Source organism: Equus przewalskii, chromosome 10 (assembly GCF_037783145.1).
Source record: "Equus przewalskii isolate Varuska chromosome 10, EquPr2, whole genome shotgun sequence".
NCBI classification, from domain to species: Eukaryota; Metazoa; Chordata; class Mammalia; order Perissodactyla; family Equidae; genus Equus; species Equus przewalskii.
The window spans coordinates 1,739,245-1,755,998 of record NC_091840.1 but is presented as its reverse complement, the minus strand read 5'-3'; the positions used below and the strand labels follow the sequence as shown (position 1 = coordinate 1,755,998).

General features: G+C 60.5%; 1 protein-coding gene and 1 long non-coding RNA gene across 10 annotated transcripts in view; one reads left to right on the top strand and one right to left on the bottom strand.

Annotated features, from left to right (window-relative positions):
• Positions 1–1,346: 1,346 nt before the first annotated feature.
• Positions 1,347–2,275, bottom strand: LOC139073991 (uncharacterized). The gene is made up of 2 exons (XR_011523249.1): positions 1,775–2,275; positions 1,347–1,621 (listed from the first exon to the last, which is right to left on the bottom strand). It is a non-coding gene; the product is annotated as an uncharacterized lncRNA (long non-coding RNA).
• Positions 2,276–2,943: 668 nt separating this feature from the next.
• The window catches only part of BAHCC1 (BAH domain and coiled-coil containing 1), a 77,062-nt gene continuing 63,251 nt past the window's right edge, over positions 2,944–16,754 (top strand). For 3 of the 9 annotated variants that reach the window (XM_070561343.1, XM_070561342.1, XM_070561335.1), the window contains exon 1: positions 12,872–13,067. The gene's annotated coding sequence lies outside the window, so the exon portion shown is untranslated. Of the gene's footprint in view, positions 3,083–4,433; positions 4,567–8,675; positions 8,750–12,871; positions 13,068–16,058; positions 16,235–16,290; positions 16,712–16,754 lie in introns of those variants that run through there. The other 6 variants (XM_070561340.1, XM_070561336.1, XM_070561339.1 and 3 more) reach the window with 6 other exon arrangements.

The window sequence follows — 16,754 nt, the reverse complement described above, 5'->3', positions numbered from 1 at the left end:
AGCAGTGGTCCCCTCTGCGTTTCTCCCATCAGAACCCAAATCCTACACTTCTCGGGGTTTGCAGGGCTGGGTGGTACAGCAGGTGGAGCTCAGGCTGGGTGGACGGCCAAATCCTAGCTCTCCTCCTTCCTGCTGCATGACCTTGACCTGGAGGGGGAGTCACCTGCTGTCTGAGGCTCAGTGCTCAGGAAACCTCAATTCTTCCTCTTGTCAGCGAGGGGAAGCAGCCAACCCAAGCAGGATGCTGGTGGCTGCTGTGCCCCAAGACCCAGCCTGTGGCCATGGCCATGTTTCTTCCTGTCCCCCTACCCCTACAGATTCCTTCTTTGACCCTGTGTTGGGGAATCTCTCCCGCCCCCTCCCCAGGGGTCTGAGGGTCCACGCAGGACTCCAGGCACCCCCTCATCCCCGAGTACCCAGAGCCAGCCTCTCAGCCAGCACCCTCTCCTGGAAACCTCCAGTACCCCCACAGCCAACACTCCCAGGGGTTTCCTGCTCATGGCCCTGGATCCTGGGGTGCAGGTGGAGCAGAGACAAACCCCAGCCCAGGGTGAGAGCTATGCTATGGTGAAAATTGGGCAGCCCAACCAAGGCAGGATTGGTGAGGGGATTTTGGCCCCACTGCCATCTGGGCCAGGAGCCCTGGGCAGAGGTGGGGCCGCAGCACGGCGCCACTGCAGGGGGTGCAGGGATCCACATAGGGATCCGAAAGGAAGTTGGCTCGGCCTTGTCTGGCCCCTGCCACATCAGGCAGCCCCTCACTTACATCAGGCCCTACACACTGGCTAACCGGTTTCACCCTGGACAGGGCTCTGACTCGCTGGTATGCCTGTCAGCAGTGGCCTCTGACCCCCCGGGTGAGCCTTTCCCGAGGCCCCTGACCCTGAGGACTGGGCCCCCTATACCCTGCCATTGCTAGGTACCTGGCCCCTCTACCTTGGCATGGCACATTCAGGGCCGTGGACCTCTCGTGGGCAGGGGTCTGACTGCCCGGGGCTCACCTTACTAGGGATGTTCAGGAAACAAGTGCTTTCGGGGGAGTGGGAAGGACTTCTGGGGGCTGGTCTGTGTTTGCCCTGGATGCAGTGGACTGAGGGACTAGAGCCAGAGCCGATGGCACCTGTCCTGGTGGCCTCTATAAGGCCTGGGAGAGGGTGTGGGGCAATCTGAGACCCCCCAGGGCCTACCACTCCTCAAAGGGTCTGTGGGGCGGGGATGGGGCCTCCGGGTCCTGGGGTGAACCATGAGCACTGAGCCAGGGCAGTGAATTCGCAAGCCCGCTGGAGAGGGGCCAGCATGCCTCAGGGCTCCCCAACAGCCTGAGACAGTATCTCTGGGCCTGGAGATTTGTTTAGGGGTAATGTTTATTGTTTCTGTTTTCTCTGATTACAAAATGAATGCATTTCAAAAGGGAAATTTGAGAAATACAGAAAATTGTAAAGAAGAGAATAAAACCGACTCATGCTGTTACCAGGTATACTTCCTTCGGCCCCAAGGCCGCCTGCCCAGGAGGAGGAGCGGGCTGGACAGGTCCCAGCTGGACCAGAGGTGCTATAGCCCCCGGGTCCTCTGGGGACCTCTCGTCGTCCTCTTGCTGCCCCTTTGCCACCGGCTCTGTTCACTAAGAGGGAACAATGCTGACTCACAAGGAACCCCACTTCCTGGCCCAGACCCACTGCAGCAATTCAAGCCATTAGACCTGTAAGTAACCCTCATGCGCCCCTCCCCACTTCCATCCGCCCTTCCCGCCTCCAGGAAGGCCTCCCCGACTGACCTCCACCCCAACTTGCTCTGAAGTCATTGCAAGGCCCTCCAGGTTCCAGCAGAGGGTCTCCAGGCTCTTCTCCCCTCTGTCGTTGGTCTCCTTGGTCTCCCCACTGGAGCTGAGATCCTGTCAGGCTGATGGATGCCCAGTGGGGGCCTGCTTCTCTGGATGACCAAGAATTCCCCGGAAGTGAGGTGCATGCCACAGCTAGACCAGGACTGGGGCGCTGTCAAGTTAGGCTTCTGTTCCCAGCTGGGCCTGGTGTGGGAGGGGGATTCTGTGAAGAAGGCCAAGTAATTCTCAGAGTTACCCCCTTCACCCAAGGCCACCCTCTCATCTCCCCCAATGGCTGCAGCCATTTGAATTAAAAAAAAAAAAAAATTGGTTTAACATTTTTTTGAAACTTGGGACTTGACACTGATTTTCACCCTTCTCCTGCCCACCCCCACCCCCAGGCGCAGAGCTGGAGAAGACTGTACATCCAACATCCACTCAAGGGTTAACTGAGGCCAAAAGCAGCCACTCTTGTTCTGAAGCGCCCCCAGCCCCAGGCATTGATCCCTGGTCCCGTGGCCACCACGGGCGTGTGGGTGCAGACAAAGCTGTGTTCATCCAGGCTGGGTTTGATGAGAGCAGCACAAGGACCCCATTCTCGGCCGTCCCCAGCTGCGTCCCCTCCCCCAGCAAGCATGACATCCCAGGAGGGCCCCGGAGGGCGCAGGCGCAGCTGCTGGGGCTCAGGGAAATTCACAAGGGGCCTGCGCTGGGGAGCGGTTCTGCCTGAACGGTACAGACAGCTGCAAGTCGGCTCGTCATGTCTTCCGTGGGAAGCTGCCTGCATTTTTACAACTGAATCTTGAACCTAAAAGTGGAGGTTCACGTCCAGCCCGTTAAATGTAATCTCGTTGGTTTCAGTCCAATGTGACCTTTTGGACTCTGGCTTCCAGATTCTTGCCATATATAAGCACTTCTTCCCAGCCGCAGAGATGGTGACCTGCCCGGCGGTGTCTTCATCCCAGTGACTCAGAAACACGCTGGGCCACTGGAGCCTGTGGAGGGGGCTTCCCAGGAAGAATGGGGCCCTGGTGGCATCCTTCTGTGGGTCCTGTGGCCCAAAGCACCCAACTGCGGTCATGAGGCCCATGTTTTTCTGCTCTCTGTCTACAAGGATAATGGGCTTGTGAAAGTCGGGACCTATCAAGTCTGCCCCATCCATGAGTCTTGGGGCTCTCTGGGACCCAAAGTCCAGCCAATCCATGTCTTGGTTTTGCGGAAGAATCCGGGGCCCAGGTACCTAGCCCCTGGGTGAGAACACGGGTAAGTTACACCGTCTCAGTCTCAGTTTGCTCATCTCTAAAATGGGCATGATCATCACTATCATCTGTGTCCCAGGCTGTCCAGAGGATTAAACGTGTACCTAGGACAGCATCTGGCACCCAGATGCCCATGTCATCTAGGCCAGAGAGGGGGACCAGTGGAGTTGCTCATAACTTTGCCCACTGGATCCGGGTCTGGGCCCCAAACCAGGGCTCTGTCCATTCCTTGCAGCTGCCCCTCACCTGTGGGTCGGGGCCCAGCACAGCCAGGTTGCCAGGTTGGTTGGCAGGGATGTGTTCTCTCTTGTGAGCAGGTGGCCCTTCCATTCTTCAAGCTGCTCCACTGGAGCTCCCTCATTCATTCTCTCTCTGAGAAGCACCCTCCTCACCCCCACTTGTTGAGGCTGGGTCCTCACGACCAAGCACCTTGTCCAAGCCTGGAGGTTTCAGGCAGCACACGGCGGGGTGGCTGCTGGGCCCTGGCCTCCTCCAAGCAGGGGGAGGCCACCGCAGAATTTTGCCCCGTGGAGATAGGATGGAGGAGGGGGTAGGGGGAAAAAGAGCCCTGCCGCTGCCCCCCCCCCACCCCCACCCACCCCACCTCCCTTGGTGTGACCCTTCCCTGAGGCGCGGACAAAGGCCGGCTGGGCGGGCGGCGCCTTTAAGGACGAGGCACGGCGGGGTCGGTGCCAGGAGGCGCCGGGCGCGCCCCGGGGGAGCCGCGCCGCAGGCAGAGGAGCGCGGGCGCTCGCAGCCAGCCACCCCGGGCGCGACCCGCGTGGTCACTTGCTTTCTTTTCCCACTTGCTCCGGGTGGGGGCTGGGCAGCTGGGGTCTTCCCATCGGCTGCTGGCGCAGGCTCCGCGCGGTGGGGGCAGGGAGCTCCAACGCGGGACTGGGGGGCCCCCGGAGTTGGGGAGCGGAGCGAAGGCCGGGGGCGCATCGCAGCCCCATCCGGGCCCGGGGCCCTCCGTGCGGGTGGGACTGGGGTACTTGGCTCTCTTCTCCGTCCGAGGCGCGTGGAAAGAGATTCTGCCCGAAATGCGGCGGAGAGTCGGCGAGCCGCGGAGGGTCGGGGCCCAGGGCCAGGGTCGCGGTCCCTCCCGCAGCCCGCCGGCCAGGAGCCCGAATTAGGGAGGAAGCATCCGGCGTGGGGCTCAGGAGCGCACCAACTCGAGGCGACCACTTTCTGCCTCCCGTCCCCCACCCCCCTCCCCGAAAAGCGAGAAGAGCTGGCGTGGAGGGAAGAGAGATTAGATTTCGCTCCTCTCTCATCAATTTTCTGTTTAATGTCACCAGGCCCCATTGTGGGAGAGGGAAGCACGTCACCCAGGCCATAAATTTGCGATTATGGCGCCTCCGGCCGCCTCCCCGTTCTAGGAGACCGGGCGGACTCCGGCGAGCAGGCCGGGACGGCCTCTGCCGGACACCCGGCCGCCCGGAGCCGGAGCCGGAGCCGGAGCGCAGCCGGAGCAGCCGCCGCGCGGTAGGTGCTGCGCCGCTTCTCCCGACGCGGGTCCGGGGGCGCTCGGCCGGCTCCATCCCCGCCGCCCGCCAGCCCCGCGGCTCAGTTTCCAAAGGGCTTTTGTTTCTGGCTGGGAAGCGGCGGCTTTAACTTTACTCCATCCGCCTGGGGAGGCTTTTTGCATCCAAAATGCCTGCTATTAAAAAATACAAATGCAAACCAAACAAAATCAGTTCTGGTGGAAAGAAAATCCCTCCATCTGCGTCTGCGCTTCCATCACGCAGAGCAGACAGCTGCTAGCTGGGCTTGGGGTTTGCATATTGAAAGGGACCTGGGCCCAGCGTGGGCCAGAGACCCGGCCCTTGGGCCCTTGGAATGTGCTGGAAGAGGTTCATGCAAGTCATGAGCCAGAGTTGGTGGCACCGCCTGGCCCCCTGGCCTCGGCGCTGGCCCCGGGCAGGCTGCTCTGGCTACCCTTGCTTGGGCTGTTGGAAGAGGGAGTCTTCCGGGGAGTGTCCCTTTGGGACACTTTCCTGGGCACCCCTCATTCCCACCTCCGCTGGGGACTTACAGACTGCAGCAGGTCTGATGTGTCATGAATTGGGTGCAATATGTGTTCGTGCAGATTGAGGGGAAAAAACGGATCTATTGAATGATTTTTAATTAAATGGATCGACTGTCCTGTTAACAAAAGAGGCGGTGGCCATGCTCAGGTCAGGCCGGAGGGGTGGTCGTGTGGCCGTGTCTGGCCAGCCCCAATGCCTGCCTCTGGGGACTGGGAGGAAAGGCTTTGCCGCAGGCTCAGGCTGCTCTGTGGGAATTTTGATGGGAATAATTTATTTTTGGTCTATATATGCCGCAAGTAACCAGGCCAAGGACTCAGTCCCCCCAGAAACAAGAGGGAGGAGAAGGAGGCGGGTCTGGCGCCTGCCCAGCCCTGATGCCCAGCCCTGGTGTCGTCCCAAAGGCAGCCCCAGAAGGGAGCCTCAAGCCTTGGTCATCGGACACCGGAAAAAAGTCCTAGGGGCTGCAGGAAGCAGGGGGAGTGTAGCTCAGCCCAGGGGCAGGAGGAGGTTTGTGGGGTTTGTGGGGTAGGCCCACCCTATAGAGCTGGGGCCAGGGTGTGAGTGGGGAGCTCTGCCAGCAACAGCTTTACAACAGGAAGAGCACAGGAGGGTCGCTGTGTGACCCTGGGTGATGAACGGCCCAGGTCTCCCGTTTTGTGTCGGAAGCAAGTCCAAACGGGCAGCGCCTTACCCTCTGGAGCCCTCTGCTGGGGCAAAAGTGGGAGGGGGAGTCTGGCCGGGCTGGGGCCTTTCCAAATCTGGGAATGTGAAGAAATCCAATGGGGAAGTGGGCTTCCAGGCTCCTGGCCACCCTGGGAGCCCCGGGTGTGCAGGGGCCGGTGCCTGTTGTGCTCGCCTGCGTCTCAGGGCCCTGCCCTCCCGCTGGCTGCCTGAGCTCCGGTGCTCTGAGAACTTGGTTGGACCCTGGACCCCAGTGGTGGAGGTAGGGGCTGATAAGCTGGGGCCCTGCAGAGCAAACGGGGTTGGTCAGTTCCAGTCCCCATACTTTGGGTTCTGTTCCTGGCCTTGCTTGCCCACTGCGGCTCTGCCTGGGCCGGCTGGGTTTTATCAGAGGAGACTGACACCCAGCCTGCATCCCTCTCCCAGGGTCCTCCCGCCAGGGTGAGACCAGGCCCTGAAGTCCACTCCGGCCCATCTAGACATACCCTGACAGCGACACGTGTAAACACACCCAAGTACGGCCCTGGGCCAGCGGCGCAGGGCTCCCTCTAGCTGGGTCATGCACACAGGCCTGTCTGCAGGGAGGCAGGTAGCCACCTGGGGAGGGCGTGCAGCCAGGGCCTGGTTGGGGGGCGGTCTGGAAGGACCACTTGACTGTCCCCTCATCAGGCTCTACCAGAGCTTTTGTCCCCGAGCAGGACAGTTCCAGCCACTGAGCCGGGTCTGGGCCTTGGTCATCAGTAGGGTTCTTCCTCAGGAGCAGGAAGGCAGAGGGCCCGGTTTGGGTCAGCCTCCTGCAAGGAGATCCCCAAAACACATCCCCCCCCTTTCAGCTTTAGAAGGTGAGTACAGATCCCCAGAGAACCTGCTTCCCCCTGCCTCCCTCCCTCCGCCTCCCCCCTCCGGCCCACTTGGCAGGGCCCACTTCCTACATGGAAGGAGCAGGGCTGCCTTTGGGGAGGGCGGCCTTGCACCGCACTATTGATTCCTTTCCGGGCTTCCCTGGGGGGCCACTGCCTTCCTCCAGCCTCCATGAGAAAGTGACCAGGAGGCTGGAAGGGGCAGGACGCAGGGAGTGGGGAGGGGATGGGAGGCCCCCTCTCCTGGGCCCTCCTTCCCCCTGGGCGTCCCAGATGGCTCCCCACTCCCATTATCCCCTTTAACAGTAACAGCAATCACTGTCACTAATAAAGTCAGGGAGGAGAAGCCTAGCAATGGGACACTCCTGCCCGTTTATGAAAACCACTTCAATTTAACCCAGATGGGTCTCCTGGTTGATAACCTCACACAACCAGCACCCTGAATTATACTTTCTGTGTGAACACACTGGGTTATATTTAGCCACAAATTGCAACCCTGTGTTTAACAAGCACCTTCCCTGAGCAGAGGGGGCTGGGCAGCCTCCTGACCTGGTTGGAAGAAACAACAACAGAATTAAAGCCCCCCAAGAGGGAGGGGCTGGGAACTGCTCATCTGACTTCAAAGTCTTTCTCGCTGGCTGCTCTGGTTGCCTTTTAAAACTTAGAGCCACGTCCCCAAGTCTGTCTTGCAGCCTGTCTGTGGCCTGTGCCTCTGCGAGGGGCCCAGGGGCTCCAAGTGATCAGGGCTTGGGCCTCGGTGTGCGGGCCCCTTGCTCAGGTCCCAGCGAGGCCTCCCGGGGGGAGACGGGACTAGAGGACCCTCAGGGCCTGGCCTGGCTCCTGACAACTCTTCCTCTGATGGCTGCTTCCCCCCAACCCTGGGCCTCTGAGCGGCCCCCTCCCCTGCTGCCTGGTCCTCTGGCCCCAGCAGATAATGAACAGGCTGTGACTGGAAGTTTTGTTTTCAGTAGGGGCAGACCCCTGCCCCTGGGGGGTGCAGGAGATCTATCGCCTTCCTCTCCCCTCCAAAACAGGCCTGCCCTAACAAAGCTTAAGCCCCCAAAGACAGAGGACGTGGCAGAGAGAAGGCCGCCCCAAGTGTAGGCATGAATTCCTGGTGCAGCACCTGGGGGAGGACCTCTGGGGGCCCCAGGGGGCGTCCTAACCCTGTCCACAGCCAGGGCACAAGGCTCCTGGGAAGGTAGGGGTCCAGGCTGCTCTGGGGAGTGCCTAGGGAGGGGCAGGGGCTTCTCAGACCTGGGCTGGGGCTGGCGCCTCTGACCTCCCCTCACGCCCCTGCCCCCTCCAGTGCACCAGCCAAAGGCTCTGATGAAAAGAAGCATCCCTTGTCTGGCTGGTGGCAGTAGACTTCCTTCAGGGGGTTGGGGTGGGAGCCGAGCCCTGCTTCCTGGAGGCTGGAGTGGTGCTGGGGGCGGAGCTCCTCCAGCTCAGGCGCTTGTGGGAATGTGTGTGATTTTTCTTTTTACCCCTCTTCCTTGAGAGGAAGGATGCAGACTCCTGACTCTCGCACTGTCCTTGGAAGCCCAGTGGGCTGTAGCAGGTGGGATTCTGAGTGGGGGTGGGGGTGGGGAACGCTGCCCTCCAATTGAGGGAGGGTTGGGGTGCTGTGAACCACTTCAGCCCCGGCCTGGGGCCCCAGCCCATCCCTCCTCCCCCTCCCCACATGCCCTGGATGCTGGGCAAGGGCAAACCCGTGGCACAGGCCCCCTCCAGATATGCCTGCCTGTGCCCGGCCCCGGCCTCTGAAACTGGCCCTCTGCGCCTCTGGTGGGAAGAATTAAGAGTCAATTTTTGTCAAGAAATTGTTTCTAATTTGCCCTTTGACTAATGGCCCAGGGAACAATGGAGAGACACCCGACACACAATTACCCAGGCGCACAGCTCTGCTGCTCTCTGGCCCAACAGGCATTTATTTGGAGCAGCGACTAATTCACAATTTTATGTAACTCACCCAACACCTCCACCCTCTTGTGTTAAAAAATTATTTATTTCATGATTTCAGACAGAGCAGGGATCATGGTCTTTTGGGAGCTGGAAGACCTAGATCTGTCGCCACTCTCGGGTAGCAATGTGTGGGTGAGTGCTGGGCGGCTCCGGGGCGGGGAGAGGTTCTGGGGCGCCAGGGGCCCCGAAGCTGTGGGTGGGAAGGCAGGTTCTCCAGAGGGCTGGTGTGGTGTGTGCTGTGGAAGTGCGTGCGTGCATGCATGTTTTGTGCACGTGTGCACGGGGGAGTGTGGTGTGCTTCGTGCTCAAGTGTGTGCCTGTGTGATGTGTTTGTGTACGTGTACGCAAGTGTGATGTGTGAGCCCACATGAATGTGTGTGCGCACATGTGAGACTACACATGAGTGTCGTATGTATGCATGACTGTAGTGTGCATGCCCAGGTGTCAAGGCTGCCCCGGGCATCTCTTTATCCTCTCCGAAGGCCAGAGGGCAAGCTGGGAGTGGTGTCTGCCAGGAGAGGGCAAGCTGGGAGTGGTGTCTACCAGGAGTGTGGAAGCCCTGTGCTCCTGCTAGGGAGGAAGCCCGCTGGGGGTTCAAGGACACCCCTGGCAGTGTTCCAGGCTGGGGCAGGGCATGTGATCTGGCGGGGGGTGTGTGGGCCTCTGGCCTCGCCTGACTGGGAGCCCATTCATTTGTGAAACTGCAGGCGACTGCAGAGACCTGGACATCCCAGCTCAGCCCTGACCTCACCTTATTACCCGGCCCCCTCTCTTCTCCCTCTGCTGTCTCCCTCCCCAGTGGAAGGCCAGTCTGCAGATCGCTACACGGTGTTCCTCTAAAATTAAAAACATTTGTTAACTCTGGACAGCAAGGAGAGTAAAAAAGGAAATGGGGAGGTTTCCTCAGAGCTGATAGCGCCCAGCCAAACACGCCCTGGCCGCCGGGAGCCTCACAGCGGGCGCGACACAGGGAGCTTATTTTGGTACTGCGGGAGCTGTGAGCGCTGGGCAGCTGCCAGCCCCTGCCGCATGCAGCAGGCCCGTCTGCAGCTATTTGCTGTAACAACTGTCTTGAAACAGTATTTTTTTTTTTAAAAAAAAAGCCCACTAGATTTGTTGTAAGTGATGCTGGGGGCAGAACAAGAAGGTGGAGGAAGCCAGGCCAGCAGGGAGCTGCTGGTGGCCTAGATGCACCCAAGTACACCAGGCCCTCCCAAGAGGGCAGCCGCTCTCTGCCAGACAGGAGGGGCAGGGTTCTGAAAGCCAGTTCTCGCTCCCTGAATTAGGAATCTGGCCCTGGCAAGCTGCAAGGACCAGAGCAAGTCTGCAGAGGGGAGGGAGGCCTGACGCATCCTGTCCTGTGCCATCCCATCTGCCCCACAGCCTGCATGTCTATGGCTGGGGTGGGGCCCATCAGCCAGGTTCCGGGACCCTCAGACAATCCTCTGCCTGAGGGAGCTGGGGACAGAGTTTGGGGGCCCTGGGGGCTTCCCAGCCTGCGGACACCCTGGAGGAGACTGGGGGCTCGGAGAGACTGGAGCCCCCCCACCCCTTCCCCACCCGGCAGTGCAAGGCGGGAGCCCTTTCCCAGACCAAGGGTCAGCGGGGCCGCCGCGGCGTGCGCTCCAGGAGCTCGGAGCAACTCCAGGGACACCGCCCGTTGCCAAAGTGTTCTCTGCCTGTTGGATGGAGGGCTTTTCTCATATATTTTTCTCTTTTTTATTTCAAATGGAGGTTTAAAACTGAGTCTTAAGTTAAAAAAAAAAAACTCTTGGGATGGAAAACAAGCTCATCGGAGAAAGTCAGTAATGGGGAACTCCGCTTCCAAAAGAGAGTAGGAAACCTGGCGTCAGCCAGGGCGCCCTGCCGGGGCCGGGACTCGGAGGGCGGCGGGAAGCTGGCGGGACCCCGCGGCGCGCGGACCAGGCAGCCTCGGCGCGCCAGGACACTGGAGCCGGGAGGCAGTGTGAGCCCGTGCGCTCGGGGACGGGAAAGCGAGCCGCTCCCAGCTCGTGCCTCGGCCCCGCCTGGCCCTTGCGCGGGACCCGGGAGCCGAGTCCGGCGGCCGCCCCCCCACCCCCGCCGCCGCGGGCGCGATTTCTCCGGAGCCGGGCGGGGCCGGGGCTGGCTTCCCTCGGTGTGCGTGGGAAGCGGGCGGCCTCCGCATGCGTCTGCGGGGTCGGGACCCGGAGGAACTCCTTCCCCCCAACACTCACACGCGGGGGCCGCCACTGCGACTTCATCCTCCGGAAGCCACGGCCGGAGACCGCAGGTTCGCGTCAGACACCCCCGCCTCGGAGGCCGCGCCGCCCGCTCCCCCCGGTCCGCACCAGGGGACCTAATTCAATCGCCCCCGGCTTAATGAATAGCCGCGCGCTAATCGGATCTCCGGGCGCTTTATGGATTTATGCATGCCGCCTCTCTTCCCGTGGCCGCCGCGCGCGGCCCGGGGTCGCTTCCGATGGCGCCGGCCTCGAGACTGGCCGGGGGCTCGGGCCGCCGGAGGGGTCCCCGCCGCCGGGGCGGGGCGTCGCCAGAATCGGGACTCGGGTTTACGCGCCGTGGACTGCATCCCCGGCCCGGGCCCACGGAGCCCCGGCGCTTACCTGCCAGCCCCGGGCTCTCCGGAGCTGCCCCACCGGCCGCGCCGGCCGAAGCGGGAGCCCAATCCCGGAGACCCACCCGCGGCCCGAGCCCCCACCCCTGGTCAGAGACGCCCGCGGGGGAAGGCCAGCCGGGGCCGTGCGCCTGCTTCCCCTTTCTCTCCGCATTCCTTTGATCCGCGGGCTCTCCGCCGCACCTCGGCTCCCGGGCTGCCCGGGTCGGCCCGCGGGGATCCTGGAAACGGTCCCCAGCTTATCTCCTTTCATCAAGCGGCCTTGGGCCGCCTTGAAACCGCGGAGCCAGTAATTGCTTTTTTCAGGAGGCCCTGTGCGGACTGGACAACAGCCAATCAGCGCCTTGTTTACACTCTGTGATTGACAGCCTGCTGGCGGAGTGCCAGCCAATCCCGGGGGTCCCGTGGGAGCGGGCGGGGGGGCGGGGAAAGGAAAGAGACAACAGACAGCCTCGGGTTTAACTCCTTCGTGTCCCCCCGGAAGGAGCCGGTGGAGAGTTTTTAACGCGTGTGAGTGCGTTGGTTGGCATATAGTTTAAATATCCTTTTTTTGTCCTTCAGAGGGGGAGGCAGAGATTCACAGGGAGAAAGGAATAAATATGATGTATCCATCACTACGAAGACATCACTTTAACTCGCCAAGAATAAATAGCATTTTGTTGGAAAACCAAATTCTAACAGAAATATTTATTTGGAGAATATTTTAAAAAGTGATTTGCATCTGATTACGATTATGATAATTGTTCAGTGGCTCTTTTTAATTGGGGCGAGGATTTAGCGGATATGCAGGAGAGCGGCATTGAGAAATATTATTACGCATGGTTTCGCACCATGCATATCAAGGAAATCATATTTTAAAAATCTAGTTGCAGATGAAGAAAGGGCAATCTCTGTGTTGACCGTACGTCTCTGATTTTCATGTTGATCGGTGCTCTGTTGCAAAGTAGAGCCGAGAGAGATAAAAAACTGAGGGTCCGCAGATAGATGGCCAGAGACGCAGGACCCTCTCCCCAGGGTCTGATCCCCGGGGCCAGGGGGAGGAGACGACTCTGGAGCTCTTGTTGCCCAGGACGCAGGCGTTCCCAACGTCAGTCGGAGCAGGCGGAGGCCTCGGAGTGGTGGAAGGGCCGGACAACACGAGGAGGCCTCCACTCTTAGAGCTCGGGCCTACCTGCGCCTGGTTCAGCCACCTGCCAGACAGATCCCAGGTATTAAAAAAAAAAAAAAAAAAAAGGCATCTGTTTTAACGGGTGTTGCTGTTTCTTCTCCTGGCCTCCGTGCACCAGAAACCAAACGTTAGACCTGGTGGATTAAATTTAAAAAAAAAAGCCTCCCCCTCCGCGTGGACACGCGCTCCCACTCGCCCCTACTCCCTCTCCCGCCCTGCGCCACCACATTCCCATTCAGCAGCAACGATCTGCGCAGAGGAGCTGCGCAGTCGCGGGGCTTGAATTAGGCGCCATCGGGCTCGGTAGTAGCCCTGCTGCTCCCTGATTGGCAGCTCCCTGGCCCGGCGCCAGCCTATTGGGAGGCCTGTTTACGCCGAATGAGTGGCACGAGCTCCCGGCCGCGGAGGGCCGCGCGACCAATCAGCGCGCGGGCTGCTCGGGACTGAGTGGCACGAGCTTATTAGTATGCAGGGCCCGTGGCTCGCCGCGCCGGCTGCAGGTTTGAGAGCCGCTCTGGATGGGCTCGCTAGAGTCGTTGTTGTGGAAGCGGTGCATTTACAGTGCAACAGTCAGCACATTGAAAATACCAATAGGAATACAAAACAAAGTCACATTTACTGGTTTAATTGTATTGCATTCAGTTGTATCCAGGAAACAGCCTCCAGTAAGTAACTGAAATTGCTTTCATTTTTTTGTTTTTGTATTTTTATTATTTTATTTTTTATTTTGGCTTTGGGGATTTACATTTTTTTTTTTAGCAAGAGAAATTCAGGGTTGCGATGTTAAGAAATATATATATTCCCTTTTTAAAAATCCGTTATAATGTGGAGCAGGCTTTTTTTTTTAAGATGGACTATATGTAAGGGCGATTTTTTTTTTCCTCTGAAAAATCTTATCGATCGGTTTAAAATGCCCCCCGTAATGCGTCCTTGCTTTGCTCTGAGCTCTTGTTGTCTCGATCGACACCCAGCATTAAAAATAAATAATCGCAACAGGACAGGGACAGCCAGGCTGCGTGCGGCGCGGACGGCTGGGCGGACAGTCGGCGAGGTCCCGGACGCCGCCAACGCGCGCTCGGCTCTGGCGGCAGCACCAACGAACCCCAATTGTTTGCCCCCCCACCCTGCTTCCCTCCCCCGAGCAGTCCCGGGTCGACCCCGCCCGGTCGCTCCGCGGCGGAGAACCGGCCGGCTTGTGGTGGCCGAGGCGGCCCGGGCCGCTGACAGAGGGGCTTTCTGGCCGCCGGCTGGGTGCGGGCGAGGGGCCCGGACCGGGAGGGGTAATGGCGAGTTTTTTTGGGTTTCGCTTTCCAGAGCCTAATTCATTTCAGAACATTTGAGATTTTTTTTTGCCTGGGGTGAGGGTGGAGGAGGGGGCCGAGCGAGGCCGGCGCAGCGGGGCGTTCTCACCGCGCGCGTTCCGGGCAGCGCACGGGGCTCGGGCCCCGGCCCGCGGGGTGGGGTCTGCGGGCCGGTGCGCCCTGGGACGCAGGGGTCCGGCGCGGCCCCGGCCCTCAGTCCTCTCCGAGGCGGGGTGGGGGGGGGGCGGGCGCGGCCGTTTCGCAGGGAGCGGGTTCTGCGGCGGCGCTTGAGCAGCCCGCGCGCCGGTGTGCGCCTGGTCCCAGCCTAGCCTGCAGCCTCCTCCCCCGCACCCGGCGCCCGCGGGCTCTGAGACGGCGCCGGGGGAGGCAGACGGGATGGGGTCCTCGTCCTGGGCGTGCAGCCGAAGGGAGAGCAGGTTTTTAGGTGCATGAGTTAAAACCAAAGCAAATGTGAAGGACCCCACATCCATGAGCGCGCGAGCCACGCGAGGAGGGGACCGCCTGCTCTGAGGACCGCGCCCCGCAACCCCGGGGAGGATCCCGGCGTTCCGAGGTTCGGTTCTTTCCAAAATGCCCTTGTCAGCGATTCTCGGGCGGCGCAGGGTCCCTGCCCACCTTCTCTTGCGCTCCGCTTCCTCCCTTTGACCAGCTGGACCCGGGCTGGGGCGCTGTCCTGTGCGGCGGCCTCTCCAGGAGCTGGCGGGAGGGGGCTCGGAGCCCTGGAACTCGCGGCTGGCAGCTCCCAGGCTCCGGGCCCAGGCCTCTGCGGCGGCCGCGCCTCCCCGGCCCGCTCCCTGCCCAGCTCGGGTTCCGCAGGCCCCGGGAGCCGCGCGCTGGCGGCCGAGGAGGCGCGGCGCGGCCTCTCCCCCGGAGCAAAGAACACAAAGAAAAGCCTCCCCCAATCCCGTAAGAATCGCAGCGGCACAGACGAGCGACAATAATCAATCCCCTGTTTCCGTAAAAAGTCTGGCGGGCTGGTGAAGAAGGCTCAGTCGAGCCAGCGATCCGCCCGCAGAAGGTGGAAAATTAAAATTCCTGCTGGTAGCCGAGCCCGCGTCCCGAGAATCTCGAGCAGCTCGCGTTTTCTCGGCAATTTTGAAATTTCTTACTGGAAAAAAGAAACCCCACAAAACAAAAGCTTAGCACACACGACTCCCCGGAGGCCGCCGGGAAGCCCCGCACCCCCGCGCACGCAGCCTCCGGCTCTCGGCGCCTTTGAAGCCGCAGGTTCTCGACCTCCCTCCCCTCCTTCTTTCCCTTTGTCCCGCCCCGCGCCCCCCAGCTCCCGCCTCGCTGCTGCCCCCAGGCCCCTATTCCGGCGCGGGCAGCTCCTCCTCTGACCCCAGCGCAGGCATCCCCGTCCACCGGCGCGCCCTCGGCCTTGGCGGCCTGGCGCTCGCTTTGCAGGCCCGAGCGGCGGCGAACTGAGTTATTTGTTAGACCCGGGGAGAGCGCTGGCGATCCCCAGAGGGGAGGGAGCCCCGAACCTCTTTGTATGAAGTTGAGACAAAGGGAACTCTTTGTGTAGGTCTCGTTTATTTACAATGCAAAAGCTCCCCGAATAAATATTAAAAAAGCTTATCAACTGAGCAAATATGTATTCACTTAATACATTATGTTTTCGGTTATAGATTAAATCTAACACAAAATAGTCTGCAAATAAGACGTTGTAGAACCTGTAGCATTAAATATAGCAGTTTAAAATGGTGTTCACGAAATGGAAAACATCTTAATCTCTTTGTTGTCACAGTGGGACGGCTTTAAAAAAATCAGGTTTTCTGCAAAGTTCACAATTAAGAATATCAGCCTATTCATCTCCCTTTTGTTGGAGGTGATATCAAACATTAAAACAATGCAGATGTCGGAAATGAGAAATATGCAAAACGAAAGAGGTCCTCGCGGGCGCACAGCCATGCAGTTCCTGTCCCTTCGTCCGCAGTCAGCGTCTGAAATTGTCCCCAATTTCGCCTCGGAGTTGACTCTCTGCGTTGGGTGGGGGTTGAAGAGAAGGGAGGTGGGGGTATTTTTATGTGGCCTTGCTGGGAGGTGGAGGTGGACAACGGAGGCCCGGGGTCTGCTGGGAGCTGGGAGGGGGGAGGCGAAGGTTGCGCTGGGCCCGGAGGGCAGAGCCAGGCGCCGCAGACCCCGGGTCCCCGGGCTGCCTGGTCGGGCAGAGACCAGCCTCGGCTGGGTGACCTGAGGCAGGCGCTGAAGGGAGAAATCCCGTGACCGATTTGGGGCGTTGAGAGAGAACAGTTTCTGACTCTCAAGGCGCCCCCCTCACCCCCACCCCCCACCCCGCCCCGCGCCAAAGCCCCCAATCGGCAGAGGAAGATCCTGGGCGAATTTGATTGGGGAGTAGGGTGATTGTTCCAGCCTCGCCAGGAAGCTCCCGATTCGGGGACGGCAGGCTGGGCACTGCGGCGTGGCGGCCCAGGTGACGCCGGCGGCAGACGCAGACGCCGGGGCTCCGGGGAGTTGGCCCAAGGGTCCTGGCTCGGTGCTGTGGGGTGGGGGTCTCGTCTTGTTGGGGCGGGGAGTGGGGGGGCGGGTTCAAAAGAATGGACCGAAAGACGCATGGGGGGATGGGAGAGGAGAGAAAAGGAAGGTTATAAAAAAAAAAACCTCTTGAGTTACAATCAATAAAATTACTCGCTTAATTAGCATGGTTATTCGGTTAAGCGGAATGCAGTAAAAGCTGGACCTCGGAATGAGGGGGGGAGAGGAAAAAAAGCGAAGCGTGGACCCCAGGCCTTTTCCTCTGAGACACCTTTGGGCAGCGGGGGAGGGGAGAGATTGTGCGCGTGAGTGTGTGTGTGTGTGCGTGCGTGATGGCTTCGCAGATTTGGGTTTTTATCACCCAGCGGAGCCAGCAGCCTTCCGCCGCGGCGCCCTCGCCGCAGGGACCCGCGGGTGCGCGAAGGGGAAGCGGCGAGCGGTGCGGCCGGGTTCCCCGGGGCTCCTCCGGCCCGAGCGTGGCCGGGACGGTGCGTGTGCGCTCGGGGACCAGGGCGGCCCGAGTAGTCTGGC